Genomic DNA, 22,017 nt, shown 5'->3' with positions numbered 1-22,017 from the left:
TTATTTTACCCCATGATAAGTTGATTTAGCAGATAGAATCTACTCAAACATGCATGTATAGATCTCCTGATCATGTTCCTCCTGTTCGACCTTTCAATCTAAGTTTTCCATTTTCGTACAACCTGTATATGCAAGTACCTTAATTTATCCCACAATGGTTAATTTAGCAGAAGGAGGAGTTGTACGGGCTCTTTGAAGTTCGAAGCGGAAGTAGCCAAGTGTGGCAAGATAGCGGTTTTGTAGTTATTTTTTTTTGCAATTCATCTCATATAGTACATGTTTTTCAATTTTCTATACTCTAGCTCAAAAAATAAATCTCCCATGTGGATTCAGTATATTTTTTCTAAGGGAGATTGAAGCAGACATTTGTTAATTATACATATGTTGGTAAAGACTAGCGGCTAGATGACCGTGCGGCAAGGAAAGACTTGGATCCAGACAAGACTCAATATTAATGGATATAGTCGAGGAGATCAACAATGTAGGAAATCAGATTAGAAGTAGGTTAGATGTTATTTCTATTTATTTATTTTGGGGAATAAATTATTTTTGAAGAATCAGACTATAGTTTTGATTTCTTGGGTTGGCCACATTGGGCCACTTAAATTATGATTCAGTTTTCACTGGCAAGTTTTGTGTGTGGAGATAGCATAGGGGCAGCCGATAAATGTCCCCATTAATGAGTACTCCATTACATCGTGTTTCCGATAGAATGTGTACAAGCAAACAACATTTTAAAGGTATCCTACAGGTTAGATGTTATTTATATTTATTTATTTTGGAGAATAAATTATTTTTAAAGAATCAGACAACAGTTTTGATTTCTTGGGTTGTCCACATTGGGCCACTTAAATTATGATTCAGTTTTCACTGGCAAGTTTTGTGGGTGGAGATAGCATAGGGGCAGCCGATAAATGTCCCCATTAATGAGTACTCCATTACCTCGTGTTTCCGATACAATGTGTACAAGCAAACAACATTTTAAAGGTATCCTACAGAAAAAATAAATGTAAGTGTACAACATTTTAAATAAATATGTCCATAATATTGAAAAGCAAAGGAAATCCATGTCATCTAAGAAAATTCAGATGTATCCCACATCTCCACAAATATATTTTTAAAATTTAAACCCAGTTAACATTTGTACTGCTTTGCTTATAATAATCCTAATAAACAATATGAACAAGAGAGCATGTCGTTCTTCTGCAAGGAAAGCCTGATCTGCTTTGGAAATTAATTGGCCAGGATGTGGATGAGCGCCTCTTGCCCGATAGAGATAAATCACTTTGCATGAAGTGGCCAATTTCCTAAAGCGATGGTGTGTATCGACCATCTCCAAGGTGACGTTGTCGTGCAAGTTTAATCAAGATGCTAAATTATTTCGAGCATTGATTATTATTTTTATACATGAACATAATACTATTTTTTTGCGGGGTACATAATACTATTATTTTGACAGATATAGTACTCTACATGGCATGATTTCTATTGAATTGCATGGATTCGGATGATTCTTCACAGGTGCACGGATTTCTAATACTTATTTTTTTCTTATATAGTACGTCTATGCATGTTTATATTTTGGCCTTATATGTAAGAAAAAAGTATAGCTATTAAAATAACTTCAGAACACATAAATTAGTACAGTGACAGAAACACTGGACGTATCATTCCGCACAAAGATAACATATAAACACGTGATTACGTAAGCACGATATATATGTGCAGTACAGATAGGAAGTATTAAAAATGAAGATATTTTTAGTACAGACAACATAATCACCACTTCTAATAAAGCAGTTGATACGTTGTTCGTTCGTACTCCACCAGCCCCATCGATAGCTCTCCCCTCCCACCGATTTTTTCTATTGAAAGCTGATGCCCCACGTATACGAGAAAAAACCAGAGAAGAAAACCACCCAACGCTCAACGCATGCCCCATCCCTCGTCCCACAATCCCTAGCCTCCTCACGTCTCTTTGCCCGATGGCTTTTCGGTGTGTCGGCAGCGGTGACCACCGGCAGCGCTATTTCCTCGCGCCAGCACCTGCCCCATCACACCGTTTTACCATCATTTTATTGCAATTTTATATCATTTTTGGGACTAATCTATTGATATAGTGCCCAGCGCCAGTTGCTGTTTTTTCTTATTTTTTATTTAGCAGAAAATCAATACCAAACAAAGTCCAAACGCAATGAAACTTTTTGGGATTTTTTTGGACCAGAAGACACCCAATGGGCTAAAGAAATACCAGAGAGGAGCCCCGAGGGGAGCACAACCCACCAGAACGCGCCAGGAGGCCCAGGCAGCGCCCTGATGGGTTGTGCCCACCTCGGTTGCCTCCGGCACCGCCTCTTCGCCCTATAAATTTCCAAATATTTCAGAAACCCTAAGGGAGTTGACGAAACACAATTTCAGCTGCCACAAGTTCCAGAACCACGAGACCCAATGTAGACACCACCACGGAGGGGTTCATCATCCTCATTGGTGCCTCTCCGATGATGTGTGAGTTGTTCGTCATAGACCTACGGGTCCGTGGGCAGTAGCTAAATGGCTTCCTCTCACTCTCTCTCTCTCTCTCTTGATTCTCAATACAATGGTCTCTTGGAGATCTATTTGATCTAACTCTTTTTTGCAGTGTGTTTGTTGGGATCTGATGAACTTTGAGTTTATAATCAGATCTATATCCATGAATATTATTTAAGCCTTCTTTTGATCTCTTATATGCATGATTATTTATAGCCCCATATTTGTTCTTCGAATCTTTGGTTTAGTTAGGCCAACTAGATCGATTTTTCTTGCCATGGGAAGAGGTGCTTTGTGACGGGTTCGATCTTGCAGCGTTCTTTCCCAGTGACAGAAGGGCAGCAAGACACGCATGTATCGTTGCTATTAAGGATAACAAGATGGGGGCTATTCCTACATGAATAGACCTCGTCTACATCATGTCATCATTCTTATTGCATTACTCCGTTTCTCCATGAACTTAATACACTAGATGCATGCTGGATAGCGGTCGATGTGTGGAGTAATAGTAATAGATGCAGGCAGGAGTCGGTCTACTAATCTTGGACGTGATGCCTATATATTGATCATTGCCTTGGATATCATCATAATTATTCAATTTTCTATCAATTGCCCGACAGTAATTTGTTTACCCATCGTGTGCTATTTCTTGAGCGAAGCCAGTAGTGAAATCTACGGCCCCCGGGTCTATTCTTTATCATATTTGCTTTGAGATCTATTTTTATTCCCTTTTGTTTTCAGATCTATTATTCCAAAACCCCCAAAATACCTTGTTGCACTTTTTATTTGCATATTTTATTTTGCTTTTTATCGAGATCCATTTATCTAATCTATCATAATTTTTATCCCGCCAACTTAACAATTTATGAAGCGGTTACCCGAAAAGGGATTGACAACCCCTTGTAAGCATCGGGTTGCAAGTATTTGTTCTTTGTGTGCATGTACCGTTTATATAGTATTGCTTGTTTCTCCTACTGGATTGATACCTTGGTTTCATAACTGAGGGAAATACCGACCGTAGCTGTGATGCATCATCCCTTCCTCTTTGGGGAAATACCGACGTAGCTTCAAGCGACATCAGTAGACAAATTACTGTTGGACAATTGATAGAAAAGCACGTAGTTATGATGTTATTCATGGCAATCATGTATATAGGCATCTCATTTGTGGCAAGTAGAGTGACTCCTGCCTGCATCTATTGCTATTACTCCACCAATCGACAGCTATTCAACATGCATCTATGGTATTAAGTTCATGACAAATAAAGTAACGCTTTAAGCAAGATGACATGATGCATACAGAATAAAACCAAGAAATATGATTAAACCACATTATTTTACCTTTAATGGAATCAATACAAATATGTGCCTCGCTACCCCTTCTGTCACTAGGTGAGGACATTGTAAGATTGAACTCAATACAAAGCACCTCTCCCACTGAAGATAAATCAATCTAGTTAGCCAAACCAAACGGATAGATTGGAGCGAAATACAAAGCTACACTACTAGGGAAAAAGCCTTGCAGTAGCGCGGGTTTTAGGCGTACCAGTAGCGTGGGTGGCTAAGTTACTAGTACGGCGCTACAGCTAAAGCTTAGCAGTAGTGTGGGCTTAACCACGCTACTGCTATATCCACTTAGTAGTAGCGCTTCCCTGAAATGACGCCACTGGTAACTACTAGTAGCGCCTCTCGCAGCCCGCGCTACTACTACTATTCCGTATTATATTTCTTTTTTATCTCATGTTGTATTCTTACACTTTATACAAGTTTTCATATAGCAACAATTTAGAGATTGTTTTTACATCATAATGAGTTATTACATCACTGGGTGAAAGAACCGTGGACTAGTTTCAAGTGGATGCCATCCATCCACTTGAAACTAGTCCACGGTTCTTTCACCCAATGATATAATAAATATCATCATCATCATATCATTAACAACTTACCATCATAATACATCATTGTCATATAACACCTACTCATGATCATCATTTTCATCAATGAGACATCATATAGCAAGTTGGTCACTAGTCATAATCAGAACTCCTCCTCCTCCTCATCAATTCTAACACATTGTACAACATAATAACACATTGCATTTAGGACCTACTTATCTCTCATAGGACCTACTAACTTCTCTTAGGTAAAATAGCATAAAACAAGATAGGCCCTGAATCTCCATTATGGAGAATGGAGATTATCCTGTCTTCAATTCTTGCCTTTCGCACAATGTTGCTTCCAAGTACCTCCTTACGACTGTCCATACATTTTTCCATTCTTTGATTTTCATGTCTTCACTGGTTTTAGAAAACCGATATGGATAGGTGAGATTCGTAGGATGACCTGGCCGTATGTTCAAAACATCAAGGTGACCATTCTGATACATCAGATGAGGCACACAATCCTTTAGGATTTTCTGTTGAAAAACATAGTAATAACTTCGTAGTTAGCAATGTAGTTCAGTTTTAGAAGAATTTATGCAAAAGATGCACGGATGTCGTAATAGTAAAAAATCTTGCCATGTGTCATCTCCATGGATGTTATCGTAGTTCAACACGTGCACTAGTGGCACGTATCGACCATAATGTGGAGGAGTTTGATAATAGATATTGTAATTCTCAAGATCAGTACAAAATCCGGTTAGATGATTTTTCTCCTGATAGGTTAATTCTGAGCCATCGGTGTAGTAGGTTCTGTCTACCATCTTCCGCACATTGTTTGAAGAATCAAAATAAGCTGTCAATGGAAATAAGCTATCAACTATTTTGAAATAAACAATATAAAGTAGTTAATAACTATGGTTGAGAAACTCACATAGCGGTAGAATTGGAAGCGTGTCAACAAGGACCCAAATGTCCATATTGTCTTGGTCGATGCCAGGATCACCAAGATCCATGCTGACAAGCATACCCTCATAAAAACCATACATCTTGCAAAGTGCTTCCCAATTTGGGCAACCAAAATGGGTTACCCTCTCAGAATTGTACAGATTTACTTCAAAATCCATAGCATGATGGGTCCTTAGGTGAATTTTCTTTGTTTCGAAACTTTCATGGTCTTCAAAACCCATCATCTCCAAGACATAGCGTCTTGCATGACATGGGATAAGCTAGTTGAATTGTAAAAGATGAAAATTACACGTTGAAATAGTTGAAGTCGTGCTTAATTACGAAAAAACAACACTTGTCGTTGTTGCGTACTGTTTCAACATCGAAGGTCTCCTGGAGCTTAATGCTGAAGCGCCGATCTTCGTCCAGGTGAGGCCTGTCGCACAGACCTCGGTCGTCGTTGCACCAGTCGCACTCCCCCGGGAGACTTTTATCGTCCGATGACGAAATTTCCTATGTTCATAATTCAAAGATTAAACTTGTACAATTAAATATATGTACTACAAAAACTAAATTAAATCATTATTATTCATCACAGGTTGACTATCGGTTTGCCGAGTCTTCTCTTGAAAACTCTCAGCTCACGTGGTGTATATATTCGACCGTTGGTGATGGTCGCTCCTCCCTTCGTCCCCGAGTGCATTACACCAAAATGTCTAGCACACGGGAACGAAGGAGAAGCGACCCCCACGACAACAGTCGGGTTTCTTCGTCCTCTCATATATGGTGAAGACTCTCCCTCACTGATTCCTCTCTGACATTTGCGACTGTCGGTGATGGTCGTTACTCCTCCTTCCCCTAGTGCATAACAAAGGTCTAGCACAAGGAGAAGAAGGAGAAACGACCCCCACGACAATAGTCGGAATTCTTCATCCTCTCATATATGGTGGAGCCTCGACAGACTTAAAGTCAACCCAAAATATCGTTTAATTATCTTTCTAGAAAATCCAGGCCACTCAATATTTCCTACATATTCTAGCACAAGTCATGCCAAAATTCACGAAAAAATTCGGCATGGCCTTTGCTAAAAAAGGACATATCGAGCACCTGAAATTTGCCGGAACGGAAATTAATCAACACTCTGGCAAAACATAGGCCATTCGGAAGTGTAACCTGCAAACATGACCGACCACTTGGGCAAGCACTACAGGAAACGACTAATTTGCTGTCAGGGGGCATCTTTGTTGTCAGCTTTTCGTCGGGCAGACGGCAAACAAAGAGTTTGCCGTCATCAGCAGACGGCTAAGAAACACTGACGACAAAGTGGACTTTGCCGTCCGTGAAAAAAAACACAGACGGCAAAGAGTTCACTTTGCCGTCTGCCAAAACAACAAACACAGACAATAAAGACACTTTGCCATCTGAAAAAAACAACACAGACGACAAAGAAATCTTTGCCGTCTGTGTTTGTTTTGGTAGACTACAAAGTGAGCTCTTTGACATCTGTTTTTATTTTCTAGACGGCAAAGAGAAAGCTGAGACACATATCCCCACCAGACCATCGGATGCACACCCGACCCACCCACCCATGATGCACTCACCCCTAGGGCAGCACCCACGTGCCCCACACCCTGTTTCCCTTATCCTCACCCCCGCTGCTCGTTTCTCTCTCTCTCTCTCTCTCTCTCTCTCTCTCGTTTCTCTCCCTCTCGCTCTGAATCCAGTGCTGCCACCACCTCAACCCCCGGCCTCGACCAACACCTCCCCGGTCCTGGCCTCGCCGGCCACCACTTCGCCCACGCGGCCGCGACCACTCCCCACTTCTCCCCCAGCGCCGCCGGCCCATGTCACTTTCCCTGTCGCCACCGTAGGCCCGCCGGAGCCCGTCACCACCTCGCCGGCCGGCCCCGACCTCGTTGGCCACCAACTTGCCCGCCGTCCCCGGCCTCATCGCCTGTCGGCCCCGGCCTGGTCGCTCGTTGCCACCGGCGGCCTCCGCGCCCCGTCGCTCGTCGTCCTAGGCAGCCTCCGTGCCTCGTCGCCCCCGCCTGCCTCCGGCGGCCACGGCCCCGTCACCCCCACAGGCCTCCACAGGCCTCGACCTCCGGCACCGGCCCCGGCCTCGAGGAGCGGCGGCAGCTCCTCAGGCATCCATGGTGGCGTCGGTGTGCTCTATTCTTGGAGAAAGAAAGGAGTAGGGAGAGGTGCGCGGCTGCTGGTTGCTGCTGCTCCGGCCACCACGGGCACATGAGAAAGGACGGGGGATGCTCGCAGGGAGGTGGTGGCATAGATCGAACTCAAGATGGCAGCATGTGTTAGATCTCGTGCTGCTATTGTGAAATATATTGTCTAAATAGAGTAATGATGTATTCTGTTTCGCCTTGGATCAGCAAGTAGTGAGGTATTCTGTGTAAATATAGTAATTTTGTATTATAAAATCTGTTCATTCATCATTGATTCTTCGAACAAAGTGTCGATGGATACTGTGGCGTTTTGTTCGTTAGTTACTTGTAGCCTCTGCACTTAGATTGTTGGTTAGGATTATTTTAATAGATAAAATTCTTTGCCGTCTGTTCTTTTATTTGGCTGACGGCAAAGAAACTCTCCTTTTGCCATCTGTTATTAAATCGGCTGACGGCAAACAAGCTTTTCTTTGCCGTCTGTTATTAGATCGCCCGACGGCAAAACATCATTTTGACTGATGGCAAAGACTTTGCCGTCTATCCGAGAAAAAGCTGACGGCAAAGAACTCTTTGCCGACTTTGTCTTTGCGTCTGACTTTGTCGTCTGTTGACTGACGACAAAATCTTTGCCGTTTGTTTTTAGGTCTTTGCCGTCTGTAATCCACAGACGGCAAATTATCTTATTCCTGTAGTGAAGCACATATCCTATTTGAGCAACACAAGATATACATATTTTATCTACTTCATATGAGCATTCAAACTTGATGGTCATTGCATTTCAATGGTTGAAAATATGAGCAAAAACATTTCAAAATATCTTATAGGACTCATATTGACATGGAGATTTGGCCGGTCTCACCTCGAGGTCGGAGGGGGTCGATGACGGGGACGATGGCGGGGATGATGGAGGGGCTCCTAGATCAACTAATCAAATGCATACGCCTTGCATAGTGGGGTCCAATTTTAGCATTCAAAATAGGAGTACTTCTCCAATTTGAGCATTCAATAAGCAAAACCAAATCATAAAATAAATAAGTATTCAAATTAGCATGCATTCAATGAGAAAAAGTAAATCATCTCTGCGTCCGTACATCATCGAATATTATCACTAAAACATCTCGAATAGTATCATACATATAACATCACTAATACAACTAAAACCCTAGCGAACGACAGGTATCGGCGCGGGTGGTGGACACCCAAAGAGAAGGAACCATCACAGGATCATAGCTCCAGTGAGATCCCTGAAGAACCTGCCAGGTATTGGAGAACCTGCGCTTCAACGCAACCATCACTACAAAAAAATACACTTCCATGATGATATGTGTTTGTCACAGTAGGTCGCGTTTTTTGTCATGCATGTACATCCATGACGATTTTATGATAGAATCAAGATAGTCATACCTGTGCTGTTGTAGAAGTGTTCCATGACATTACCAAAAGTATCATCGCGGAAGTGTCCACTTCCATGACAATAAATCGCGCGTCACAGAAGTGCTTTGTCAAGGGTGACCGACACGTGGCATCCATCGTAATAGAACGCTGTTAAGCTACCGGGTCCGGTTTTGGATCCGATAACTCGTTAACAACCCTGACCAATGGGGATTTTCCACGTGTAAAATCATCATTGGCCGGAGGAAACATGTGTTGCCTCACCGTTGGGACAGATGTCATCCACTCATTGGACAGGAGGCGCCTATGATAGGTCGACACGTGGCACGGCCCAACAATGGCCCATTCCGGTGAAAAAGGTCGGTCTAGTAAAAATTAGCAGGCCGACCCATATAAGGCCTACTTGTGTCAGGTCCATTTAAGCCCACGACCCATACGAGATGTGCCAATTCTGCCCGTCAATGGCCCGTTAAAGATTTGACATCATTGCAGCCCATCGTCAGTTCGAGCCCGTTAACAGCCCGCTATATATTTGGCCTCAATATCGGCCGATGAGATTTCGGCCTGTTAACGGCCCATTCAATGGATGGGCCAATTTTCACGATGTACATCTTTTGGCCTTTTAGCGACCCATTTAAATGTTGGGCTAATTTCCAGCCCGGTGTGTCTTTCAACCTGTTGACAGCCCATAAATCAGTTGGGCCATTTGTAGTCGGACCTGAGTTTCGGCCTTTTAGCGACCCATTTAAGTGTTGGGCCAATTTTCGGCCCGGTGTGTCTTTCAGCCTGTTGACGACCCATATATAAGTTGGGCCATTTGTAGTCGGACCTGAGTTTTGGCCTTTTAGCGGCCCATTTAAGTGTTGGGCCAATACCCGGCCCGGTGTGCCTTTCAGCCTGTTAACAGACCATAAATGAGTTGGGTCATTTGTAGTTGGACCTGAGTTTTGGCCTTTTAACGACCCATGCCCTTCATGGTCCAATACCAGCCCGGTTTTTCTTTCGGCCTGCTAAAGGCCCACAACACAGTTGGGCCATTTACAATACGACCTGACTTTCGGCCTCTTAGCGGCCCATGCTCTTCATGGCCCAGTACAAGCCCGCTATCTCCTTCGGCCTACTAAAGGCCCACAGTATAGTTGGGCCATATGTAGCCCGAACTTAGTAACAGCCTGTTAACGGCCCGTGAAATCAATTGGGCCCACCTGTTGCCCACTTCGATGTCGGCCTGTTAACGACCCGGGAGTTAAGAGGCCCGCCCATTAACTTTCGGCCTGGTAACGGCCCATTAACTTAATGGGCCCACTAAAGTTCATACATGTCTTTAGGCCAAATTAGATAATTTGAGCCCATTACGACGATCAATTATGCACAGGACCAAAACGATCAAGCAAAGGTACGACATACAGGGAAAAACGTTGCACATCCAGTATATATTACAGGAAATTACATCCACTGGGCAAGCAAAGATTGATGCCAATGCAAATAAATGAACAGAACCTAACGATCTACAACGTCACAATCTGCAACCTCAGCACAGATGACACCCATAAGCATGTGGGCAAGTTCTTGCTGCTTTGCTACACTGTCTCTGAAAACATTGATCAGTTGTTGTGTCGCACGACTCTGCACCTCTGATTCCTCCACCATTTCCATCATTGCTTCAGCCATTAATTGGTTCACAAACATACATTTTTTCTATTGCATTCGAGACAGAGGATACTGAACAGATTCAGATGGCGATTTTGGCAGGCTTGTATTATTGATAGTAGAGAGCGTCTCAACCACTGCATCATAACATAAATTAGGAGGCGAACCAAACAGATTAATCATGAGTTATTGCCATATTACCTGGCCTAGATTTATTGGAAAGAAACAACGGGGTTGCCTTGCTGTTTTCAGAGTTTGTCTTCTTATCTTCAGCAGCCTGCACCAAATTAACGCACTAGCATTGCTATCATTGACCAAGTCAGATAATAGGAAAGCAACATTGGCAGAACGAACGTTTGGGCAACTAGGCAACACCAAATTAACACAATATGGCACATCTATCATCAGCCAGGTAAGATAATACGAAAGCAACATTGACACAATGAATGAATGGGCAACCAGAGTAGCACTATAATTCAGTAATGTGCATGATATGAGATAGTACACTCATGCAGCTCAGTATGCAAAACTACAAGACAATTTTCTTTACAAAAATCAACATTGGCGCCTTCAACATTTTGCTACAACTAATTTTAGATTAGATAAATGTTGGATTCGTACCGATTAACAAAATACATGCTGATGTAAGAATATAGTGATATACAACAGGTACTTACATCAGCATTGGAGCACAGAGAATTCCCGCAAGATATTTTCCTTGAATACTATCCCTATGAAGGAAGTCTTCCATCATTTAACCTTATTTTCTAAAAAAGAGATGGGTAAGAAACATGTAGAAAATATGATCAGAATGCTATAAAATTTCATGATGCGAGGATACGCACACACTTCTTAGAATGGAGTTGACATATTTTTGCTGGAGTGGAGCGGACTAGTTCTTTGGCCACTGGAATCTGCTTATTATCAGTAGGAGTTGGGTTTCTCTGTGCTGGAGCCGTATCTATAAAAACTGGAGTTGGTTTATTATCTCCTGGCGTTTGGATCTTTTGCAAAGAACTGGTTTATAACCCTTCAGATTCTAACATAGTCGTCTTCCCCTTGCATGCCTTGTATAGAAGAATGGTGCTTCAATTATAAAACATGCTACAACAGAGAGATGGAATAGGTACTGAAGAATAGAAAGGCATGACATATTGACATGTATTCCCTCTATCCAGAAATAAATGGATGGGTCTAGGCGTATTTCAGTTCTAGATACATCATTTTTTATCCATTTCGGCAATATGTTCATTCTTTTTCTAAAAAAGTTCACCATGCATTATAAAAATGTTAAACGTGTATTAAAAAAATGTCAACATACATTACCAAAATGTTCAACATATATTAAGAAAATGTTCAACGTATTTCAAAAAATGTTCATTGTGTATTTAAAAGTTGTTCAGCCTATATCACAAGAATGTTCAATGTGTGTTTCAAAATTGTTTATCGAAAATCACAAAAATGTTCAATGTGTATTTAAAAGTTATTTAGCGTACATCACAAAAACGTTTAATGGGAAAAAATTCAAAAAAATGATCTGCCATTGCATTTAGTTCTTAAATATTTGCACGGCTAGTCAATCATCAACCTGGAGCAGTTTGAGTGGTAGAGAACATTAGCTCTCAATCTTGTGTTCGCGAGTTCGATTCCTGGATTGAACATCTGTTTTTGCTATTTTTAACGGCGGCTTGTTGTGTCGCCCCGACTGGGCCGGCCCATTCAGATACCGCGTCCTGCGCGAAAGCTCGTCGGTTTGACGCTAGCGAGCGTCAGCTAGGAGGTCTCTCTTTATATGTTTTGTGAGGGGGAGTGTACCGAAGCGGGACTCATTGGAGGCATCATTAAAGTATTCTCATTAATCCACATCATCAAAATTAATTACACCGTTGGATTTTAAAATTTACATACATGATTAAAAGAAAACATACGTAACACAAATGGTCCCATCCCATTAAAAAAAGGTATATGACACGTCCAATATTGTGGAACAAATAAAGCCTCCAACCGTTTCTCTTAAAAAAGAAGGAAAGCTTCCATCCGCTGAAAAACTCCAATGTAAAAGGAAAACAAAAATCCACGATCCTACTGGTTGCTCGTAAAAGCCTGCATAAAAATGGATTTGCTATTTTACACTCGAGTGTTTTTCAATTTGCCATCATTCAATTTTCTGTCCGTTCGATCTCGCGCTGAGATCTGTGGTTGTCGGGCGCGGTTTATTTATTGGGTAGCTTGTTTCCATTGACCGTTGTCCCTTAGTAATCATGTTCCTTCCCTCCTCCCCTTTGAATTTTTCTCCATTTCATTTTGGGCGCACTGTTTCAAAAACGGAGAGGGCAGAGAGGGAGCGATAGGTAGAGGCGTTCGAGCGGCGAAGGAGAGGAGGTGATTCCGTCGGGTTCTTGTCATGTCCGAGATCCATCTCTGCTCGAGCTTGATTTGCCCTGTCTCTCCCCCTTTTCTCGTGCGATTTAGGGCTCGCCCGGTTGGTTGTTCTTGTCTCTCCCCCTTCTATGGTGTGATTTGCCCTATCTCTCTTGGTGTAGATTCTAGATCGAGATCTGTGGATTGTTGGTAGTTGTATTTTGATGCGTTTTTGTTGCTCTTTTGTAGATTTAGCCGTTGGTTCTACTTGTAGTTTGTGTAGTTTCCCATGGATGCCCCTCTGCTCGTGTCAGATGTATGAATTCGTGTGTTAGTTCTGGTTCGTGCTTCCCCGGTTATGTTTTAGGTGTTGTTGTTTTGATTCCCTCGGTGGAGGCACTGGTAGGTTGTTCGTTTATGTAAATTTGTTTAGATGTTGGTCATCCGAATAGGATTAGGCTTTGTGATTTCTGTTGGTAGTATTGTCTTTGTTTGTATTGATTCACCTGGCTTGCCCTCTGCATGTGTAGTTCTACCATCTGGTAGGGTTAGGGTTTGTGATTTTTGTTGTACTTGTAAGTGTTCTAGCTTCCTTTACTATGTTATTGTGTAGCAGGTTTACAGGGGATTGGTCTGGCTCACCCTCTGCATGTGTATCCAATTTAGGTACCTTGTTGACAGCATTCTCTTGAACATTTGGTCTGCGTGCTTCTTATTTTTCATGAATTACAGTGGATGATAACTCACAATTAAAATTAAATGTCTCCCATAATTCCCTGATTACACTGTAATTTACTTACTGTAGAATATTACTGTGGATTTTAACTCTAATTTACTTTGTAGTTTGTATGCTTTGTCTCTAATTTTTTTAGGTTACTTTTTACTCTATAATTGTGAGATAGTTTACCTTGGAATTTGCACTCTAAATTTACCTCTGAGTTGTGCTATATTACACTGTAATATACCACACAGTTACTGTGTCATTTCCATGTAAATCATTGTATTTGTCAGTTAGATTTCTCTGATTTTTCAGCGTTATTTCAGTGCTTTAGCATTGTAATTCTTCTAGTTCCTTCCTTATTTTCTGTGTTAGATCATCTCGGTTTAGTATTCTTATGTATTCTCTTTAGCATTTTGTGTGTACATGTTGTGTAATTTTCATGCATCTTTTTTTTAATGAATTACAATGGATTTTCCTCTGATTTACATTTTAATGTTTTCCATAATTCTCCAATTACTCTATCATTTACCAACTGTAATACTACCTCTGTCAGGAATTACTTGTTGCTCAAATGGATGTATCTAACACTGTTTTGCAAGAACTATCTGGTGATGAAGGAGGTATTGACAAAGCCCTTTCAAAGTTCTATATGAATCAAGTGTGTTTTTCTTTCTTTATAGTAGTTGATTTTGTTTCTGGTTACTGTTTTTTAGGTTGACCAATGTCCATTAGTTTTTTCAGCTTGAAGAGGAAATTATCATCTGCTGGGCGAAGGAATGTGGTTAGTCCTCCTTTTTTGTGGGGTGTTTAGTCCTCCTTGATTGTACATAAAGTTATATCTGAGTAAAATGCTCCGTGATTTATTTTCTTTGCATGTAAACATTTCCCACAGTATTTTTTGACTGATGTAGTTCTGTACTTTTGATGTTATTATCATTTCTTTTTGCTTGCACTTTGCAAGTTATTTTCTACTGCTTTTTCCAGTATAAGTTATTAGTCTTTTTCAATGACTTTTTCATCTTGTTCATGTGAGTCCATTTTCTTCGTCATTTTCCACTACAAGTTATTATATTTTTCTTCTATTTTGTAGGAACCTATCAATGTCTTCTTCATTGAGGAATCCATTGTCTCCGTCTTGTTCATGCGAGTCATCTGATTCTTTCCTTTCTCCTTCATTATTGTGGTCCATGCTTGAGTTTGTTTTACCTGCTGATGTAGTGGGATCAATATATCCAGTCACCTGCAATTTAATCACTTGTTTCAGATTTGTTTTTCTAAAAGCTTTCATCTATGATATGTATTTGTTTTTGAATTTTTGTGTGCCTTCCTGATCCAAATTCATGCTCTAAAACAGGTTTGTCTCCCAGGGATTAGATTCTGCTCTGCCGTCTTCGCTTATTGTTGCTGCGTCATGCATTTCTTCCAATGTCTGCAGAGTAAGTTAAAATGTACGCTACTGCTTTATTTTCTCAGGTCTTATAAGAGTTCCAATGTCTACTTACATTTCTATCTATTCTTGCGCTGTTGATGTTATTTGCATTGGTCTTGGAGTTTTCCTCGTTATTTTCAGTCATCCTTGTAGGCCCATCTCATGAGTGTACCAGCAAGCAACAGGGCAATTTATTTTTTATAGTTGTTCTTTACTCAGATTGGTAGCTCTGCGGTAATTGAATTTGCTTTTACCTTGTATATAATGTCGGAATGTAGAAGAGCGGTGAATGAAAATGTGTCCTGTAACTTTTGTTAGCATTTATATTTTTATATGTAACATCTTCCTATAGTTTCTGCTAGTGTAACTCACATTTAGGATGAGTTCTTCCTGTGACAATCTCAGTAGGTCCTCTTCAGTTGTTGTCTTCATCATACTCCTCATATGGCATATTTGAAAAGAAAATGTCAGTATTAACAATATTGAGCAAAAAACTATTTAGATATATATGAAATTTGCTGGGTACTTTCAATGTTGTGCTTTGTTTATTTTTGCTGTAAATAGCTGTGTATTCCCTGTGTAATATAATGGGAACTATCACCGTAAATTATAGTGGACTAGCTCTGGAGTTTCACTGTATTTTGCTGGGTTTTTACAGCACAAGTTCATCATTGCAAATCCTGCATTATTTTTGTGCAATTCCCTATGTTAGTGTTCCGTATTTTTCAAGGGTATTTACAATGTAGGCACTTTCACTGTAATTCTTGGGTATTACAGTGTTTGTTTTTGGTCACTTACACTATAGTTTCTAGGGGTTTTACACTATAATTAAGTGTAAGCCCTTAGTTTTACTAGTGTTTTTGGTACTTGCAGTGTATTTACTGTGTATGTAATCTGTATTTTCTATGGTATTTACACATTTGAAATCTTGGTACACTGTAATTCAGCGTAAGCTCATCAGTTTTACTAGTGTAAATCAGTGGGTACTTGCAGCGAATTAGTGTGTATGTAATCTGTATTTTCTAGGGGATTTACACTGTAAATCTTGGTCACTTACACTGTAATTCATCAATTTTACTAGTGTAAATCAGTGGGCACTTGCAGTGTAATTACTGTGTATGTAATCTTTATTTTCTAGTGGATTTACACTGTAAATCTTGGTCACTTACACTGTAAGTCTTTGGGTACTTACAGTGTATGTACAACGTAATTTCTAGGGGATTTTGTTGGGCGGTTACATTGTAATTCCTAGGTATTTACAGTGGTAGTTCACCAGTTTTGCAAGTTGCCTGGGTAATTGCAGTGCCATTTCCTGTGTATGTGGACTGTGATTTCTAGGGGATTTACATTTGTAATTCTTGGACTCTTGCACTGTAATTCTTGGTAATTTAGTAATTTACAGTGTATGTTCACCAGTTTTGGGTACTTGCAGCCTTGTTTTCGTTTGAAACTTTAGCACTGAATATTTGCCAATTTTTATTGTTTCTATACTATCATGTGCATATTTTGTTTGTATTTTCCGCATGCTTTTTCAGAGTTTGCAGTGTGATTTTCAGCTACCTCAGGTTTGTATTTACCATGTTTTTTGCCACTGTAATTGTAGACTTCCAAGTTTCTGTAATCACAAAGTTTCACAACTGCCAGCGATCACACATTCCAGAGTTTCTGATGTTTCTAATTTTTGTATTTAGTTTCTCTGATGATTTTGTTTCTCAGTGTTTCCATGTAAGAGATGAAGCCGGTGAAGGGGTAGAAGAATTGGGGTGGGAGTAGAAGTGTTCCTGCTCGCCTGGTCTGGGGATCGTCTCTTGAGTGATTTTCCTGTGATCTCCCCCAATGTTTGGCCGATGTTCTCTTGAGTAGAAGTGTTCTAGGTTCAGTTGAAACTGGGTCAGAGTTTAGCCCAGCCCGTTTTGTTAGAAATACAGAACATACAATTACTGGGGGAGGGGAGTTGGACATACAGTTTGCATTTGTTTATTTGTCAGGAAAGTTGAATGTTACCGAATTGAAAAATAGTAAAATGCTAAATAGGCAGTCCCCTAAAAAAACTTGCGGAACATAGATGGTTACATCCCATAAAAACTAGTAGAATGCCCGTGCGTTGCTACGGGCTATAATACATATAAATAAATAAAACAAATTAAGGTCGTCTCCAAGGTCGAAGCTCATTTCTCTCTCAAATGTCCGGGCGTGTTCGGGCATTAAACGGGCGCCATGCAGGCTCTCAATAACCAACTGGATAGTCCGGGCTCCCCCAAATCCAGCCCATATGAGGATAAATGTGATTGTCCAGACTATATGTCATGTTATCTTGAACACGTAGTCCCAACACAAAAACCCCATCCCATGACGCACTTTTCCTTTTTCCTGCCGGACCCTCCCCTTCTCACTCATTTCCTGATGCAGCGGGGCATTTCTCGTTGGAGCCCTCTCCTCTAAAACCTGATGTGACCCAGCTCATCTTCACCATGGCGCCTTCTCTCCTTCAAACCGTACTTACCCGCGGAACGCCAAGGATGAGTCCCCCGCCAACCGCCTTGCTTTCCACCATGATCACCTCTCCATGTGTTTGTGTCTATTCACCACCGCCATCAAAGGGGGGGGGGGTGCTGCTCATGACGCCCCCAAGCTAAGAAGAAGGATCTGATGTCTCTTGAATCATTGTCACATTGTACCATAACGTACAATGTCATGCATTGCGACGAAAAAAAATGGTGTCTGTTGTTGGGCATGCAATTGATACATACCCTGCCCGTTATTAACTCTTGAAGCAACCAAACCAATGCATTTACCCTTCTATCCTAACCAATCAATTGTACGTGTTGATGAAAAAAAATATGAACCGCCCGCTCATGCAGTTTGCTACAGATGACATCTCTAATGAAATGCAATTTGCCACATTTTCTAAAGTAGGGATATTATTCCACTTAGACAGTCGTAATTGATTCGACCAATCCCAATCCATATTCGGCTCACTCTCAACCCTCACTCTTATCACAAAGTACATTAACTCATGTTCTAAGTGAGCCAATGACCGACAACATTGTGGCATGCTTGCAACATGGGACAAGGGCGACAATCATCCTCTTGTCTTAGTGCTACTACCTCCTGGTTCTATATTGGACTTACCCTTCATCCGGGCTCTACCATGATGGCACGACACTCATGTGTGGCCAGGGAAAAAGAAAACTATGAATAGAAATGTTCTTCCAAAGCATGAAAAATGTCAATGTTTCTCTCCTCTTCCCTCCCTCGCGCGCACATGCCTGATTTATGATACAAATTTATGTACCCGTGAGAAGAGCAAGAAAAAATCCCCTCACTTTCTATCTCCTACACCAAAAACAGCTTTGATGTCACAAAATTTACCAATTCTACGCTCCAATAAACCCAATGAAAGAGAGGGCATATCATGTTGGAACCTTGAGTTTCCCTTCAACACAAGTTGGACCCGTCAGCTAAATACAACATTCAAAATGTTCGGAGTTATCAGGGAAAACCAGCTAAAACGTAATAAACAAAAATCTATACAAAGAGAAAATCTAAAGCGCACACCCAATGAACGAATCAAGCTCACATGACAACTTAATATAAGCTTATTGTAGCTATTCTAATATCTGAGAAGTGCAAACTGTAAACGCCATTGTCTACTGTACGAATTCTTAAGAATAAGAGTGATATTACTATGCAAGATACAAACTTGACAGCGACAATGTACTATGGATGCAGGATGTTGTTTATGATTGATTGGTTAGGCTAACTTGTTAGAGGCCAAAAACAAAATAAAAAACTTGTTGGCTGGTTGTGATCCTCTATCGAACGGAACTATAAATGAAGCCGCCAACGCATCATCAAGAATTAAAGCCATGGCTCTTCTAGAAAAAAAATAGTGATGTATTGAAATATGTATTTGACGGATTGAAGGGAATCATAACTGGTCAACTCATTGTATCCTTCAATACCTAAGATGAAAAAGAAACACCCCACTATAATTACATATTCTCTGACCACCCTCTACACAAGTTCACAATGAGGAAAAATGATACATTCAATTCTGGACAATAGATTAAAAACCTGTTTGCTCTATGTATCAAGAAAAACCGCTGCTATAGTTCAACAAGTAAAACATTGCTCAAGAACGGATGTGTGATTTATAATATTCTGAAGATTACGTGAAACAGAACCTTGCTAGAGCGACACTATTCCACATACAAATGGAAATACCCACCTTGGATAATCTTTCTGTGAAACCATCACATATCTTCTTATTAAATTCATATGTGCTGTCACCGAATTGGAATCCATGAACTCTCTCTAGTGTTGTAAGCCCACAAAAGAAGCATATATTTGAGTTTCAGAGGAAAAAAATAAGTTTGTACCCATAACGACATAAGTTGCAAGGACTCTATTGAACATAGAAGCTTCCAAAAAAATTAATTAAAAAAGGGTATCCTCTAAATCTAGCGTAGATGCATAACAACTGAAAGTAACAAACATACATGCGCCATAATTTTACTAATAACTACTTGCCTAGACATAATGGGAGTCGTTGACAAAGGAGGTGGATCCACATCCTGCTATGTATGAGAGGAACATCAGCTATGAAATTTATCTTCGAGATACTTCCATCTTATACAAGCTAAAATTAACTTGTCAACACACCTTTGACTTGAATTAGCATGGCTCTTACAATACAGAGTGTTCACTATTTTTCTGAAACCTACCTTTCTGAATCAGAATCAACAATACAGAGTGATCACTATTGAGTACTGAACTACACATAGTTTGCAATTGACGAAAAGCTTCATCAAGTATATCTGTGTATGTAGAAGAGGTCAAGGAGAGTACTCTGGCGAGAGCGTACGTCATGGAGCGAGGCTCCAGTCCAACACTCCCAGCCCTCCCATGAGGATGCCCACCATACGTTGTAGTCCTGTAGCTTGTTAATTAAGTACAAAAACGAGAATCAATACCTAAGAGAAAAGTTGTTTTAGAGCTGGCATGCTCCTCAACTAAGTAGATGACTGGAATAATACCAATGGTACACAATCTGGGTGAAGCACAAGCCTTGCGCGTCCTCCACCATGCTCCTCCTCCTCCTCTAAGTCCAGAGCACCGGCCGGCCCCGTTTTCGTTCTGCCTAGGTATAGTCTGCCGAGGTGGCAAGCTGGCAGCAGCTTCGCGACAGCCTCCTCCGAGCTCCAGTGAACTGACAACGTTGGTGCCAGCGCGCGGCGCAGTGGAGCTTGCCCCCGGCAGAGCTGATCTCCGAGTCCCACATGGCGCCTTGGCAGATTACGATCTCGTGTCGCGTCGAAGAGGACGGCCATGGTAGTGTGCGGCCGGGTAGGGCATGGCGGGGACGAGACGTCCGCCCAGGATGCGGTTTTGTCGGCTGGCGAGTAGCTGGTCGGACGTGGCCGGCATCGACGAGAACGGCACGGTGCCGTCACGATTGGACCCGGCCGTCGAATGGAAGGAACGCGCTAGCAAGGCGATCCGACGCGTCCACGATGGCTGCACGAGGCAGCGCTACGCGCCCGTGGCCGGCAGTAGGTGCACCAATGAGTTCTGCTCTGCTCGCCCTACCATGTGCACGTTCAAAACTCACCCGACCATGCGCACATTCTCCGCCGCCGCCGCGTCTGCCTCGTCCAAAACAGCTTGGGGGAGAGACAAGGAGGATTTGAGGAGGCTGCGGAGGAAGGAAGCAAGATTTACGGGATAGGCGGACGAAGGGGTGGGGTTTCATTCGATCGATGGGAGGCGGGGATCCAAAGCGTGGGGTTTTTAGGAAGGTGATCCCATATGAAACTTGTGATTGTCAAGCATGGCACGCGTGATTAGTGATTTGTTATGAAGAAATATATATTATTTTATTATGGAAGATTATCGAGAAAATCTCGTGTCTGTATTTTAGGAAGGTGATCCCACATATATGGTGTAATTTATGAATTCTGAATTACTTATTGTTTACATAATTGAATTGAATCAACACCTACCAAAGGAACCATGAAACAAGATCTCTCCTTAATGGGGTTTGGTTTTTTAATGGGAGGAAGAAAAACCAATGAGAAAAGGTGGGACGAAGTAAAACCAGACGAAAAAAAGCCAGACGAAAAAAACCCAGACGAAAGTGGTGGGACTATTCAGCCAATTCATTCATTAGGAGTAGAGATAGGCATCTGACACGTCCAATATAGTGGAACTAATATAGCCTCCAACTGTTTCTCTAAAAAAATGAAAGAAAGCATCCATCCCTTCAAAAACTCCGACGTAAAAGGAAAACAAAAATTCCACAATCCCGCTGATTGCCCGTAAAATCCTGCATCAATAAAAATACTCTGCCATCTCAACGAAAAATATCTGCCGAATAATATCTCCGTGGACTCCTCTACTTGGCGGAGCCGGATCCCCTGACGTACGGCCACCTGACGTTGGGCCACTGACGCGTGGGTCCGGGTCCACACGTCAGCGAGTGCGCCGTACGTCAGAGGAGCTGCGTCCCTACTTGGTCACTCCTGCCAATGGTCGCTGGATGCGGTTTTTCTACTTCAAATCAAGTGTTCTCTCAAGTCTCCTAATCGTGTTCCTCTCCAACCTTTGAATCTCTCTTTCCAACTACATCAATCCATCAGCTATATTACGTGCTCTACCTCAACCTTTTAATCTGAATTCCCAATCACAACAACTATCATGTGTACAGATGATTTCATCTCACGATGCTGACAACAACCATCATATATATATATATATATATATTCCGCTACATTATTTTACCCCATGATAAGTTGATTTAGCAGATACAATCTACTCAAACATGCATGTATGGATCTCCTGATCGTGTTCCTCCTGTTCGACCTTTCAATCTAAGTTTTCCATTTTCTTACAACCTGTATATTCAAGTACCTTAATCTATCCCATA

Source organism: Triticum dicoccoides, chromosome 7A, assembly GCF_002162155.2.
Source record: "Triticum dicoccoides isolate Atlit2015 ecotype Zavitan chromosome 7A, WEW_v2.0, whole genome shotgun sequence".
In the NCBI taxonomy this organism is placed as follows: Eukaryota; Viridiplantae; Streptophyta; class Magnoliopsida; order Poales; family Poaceae; genus Triticum; species Triticum dicoccoides.
This window is presented reverse-complemented; position numbering follows the sequence as displayed.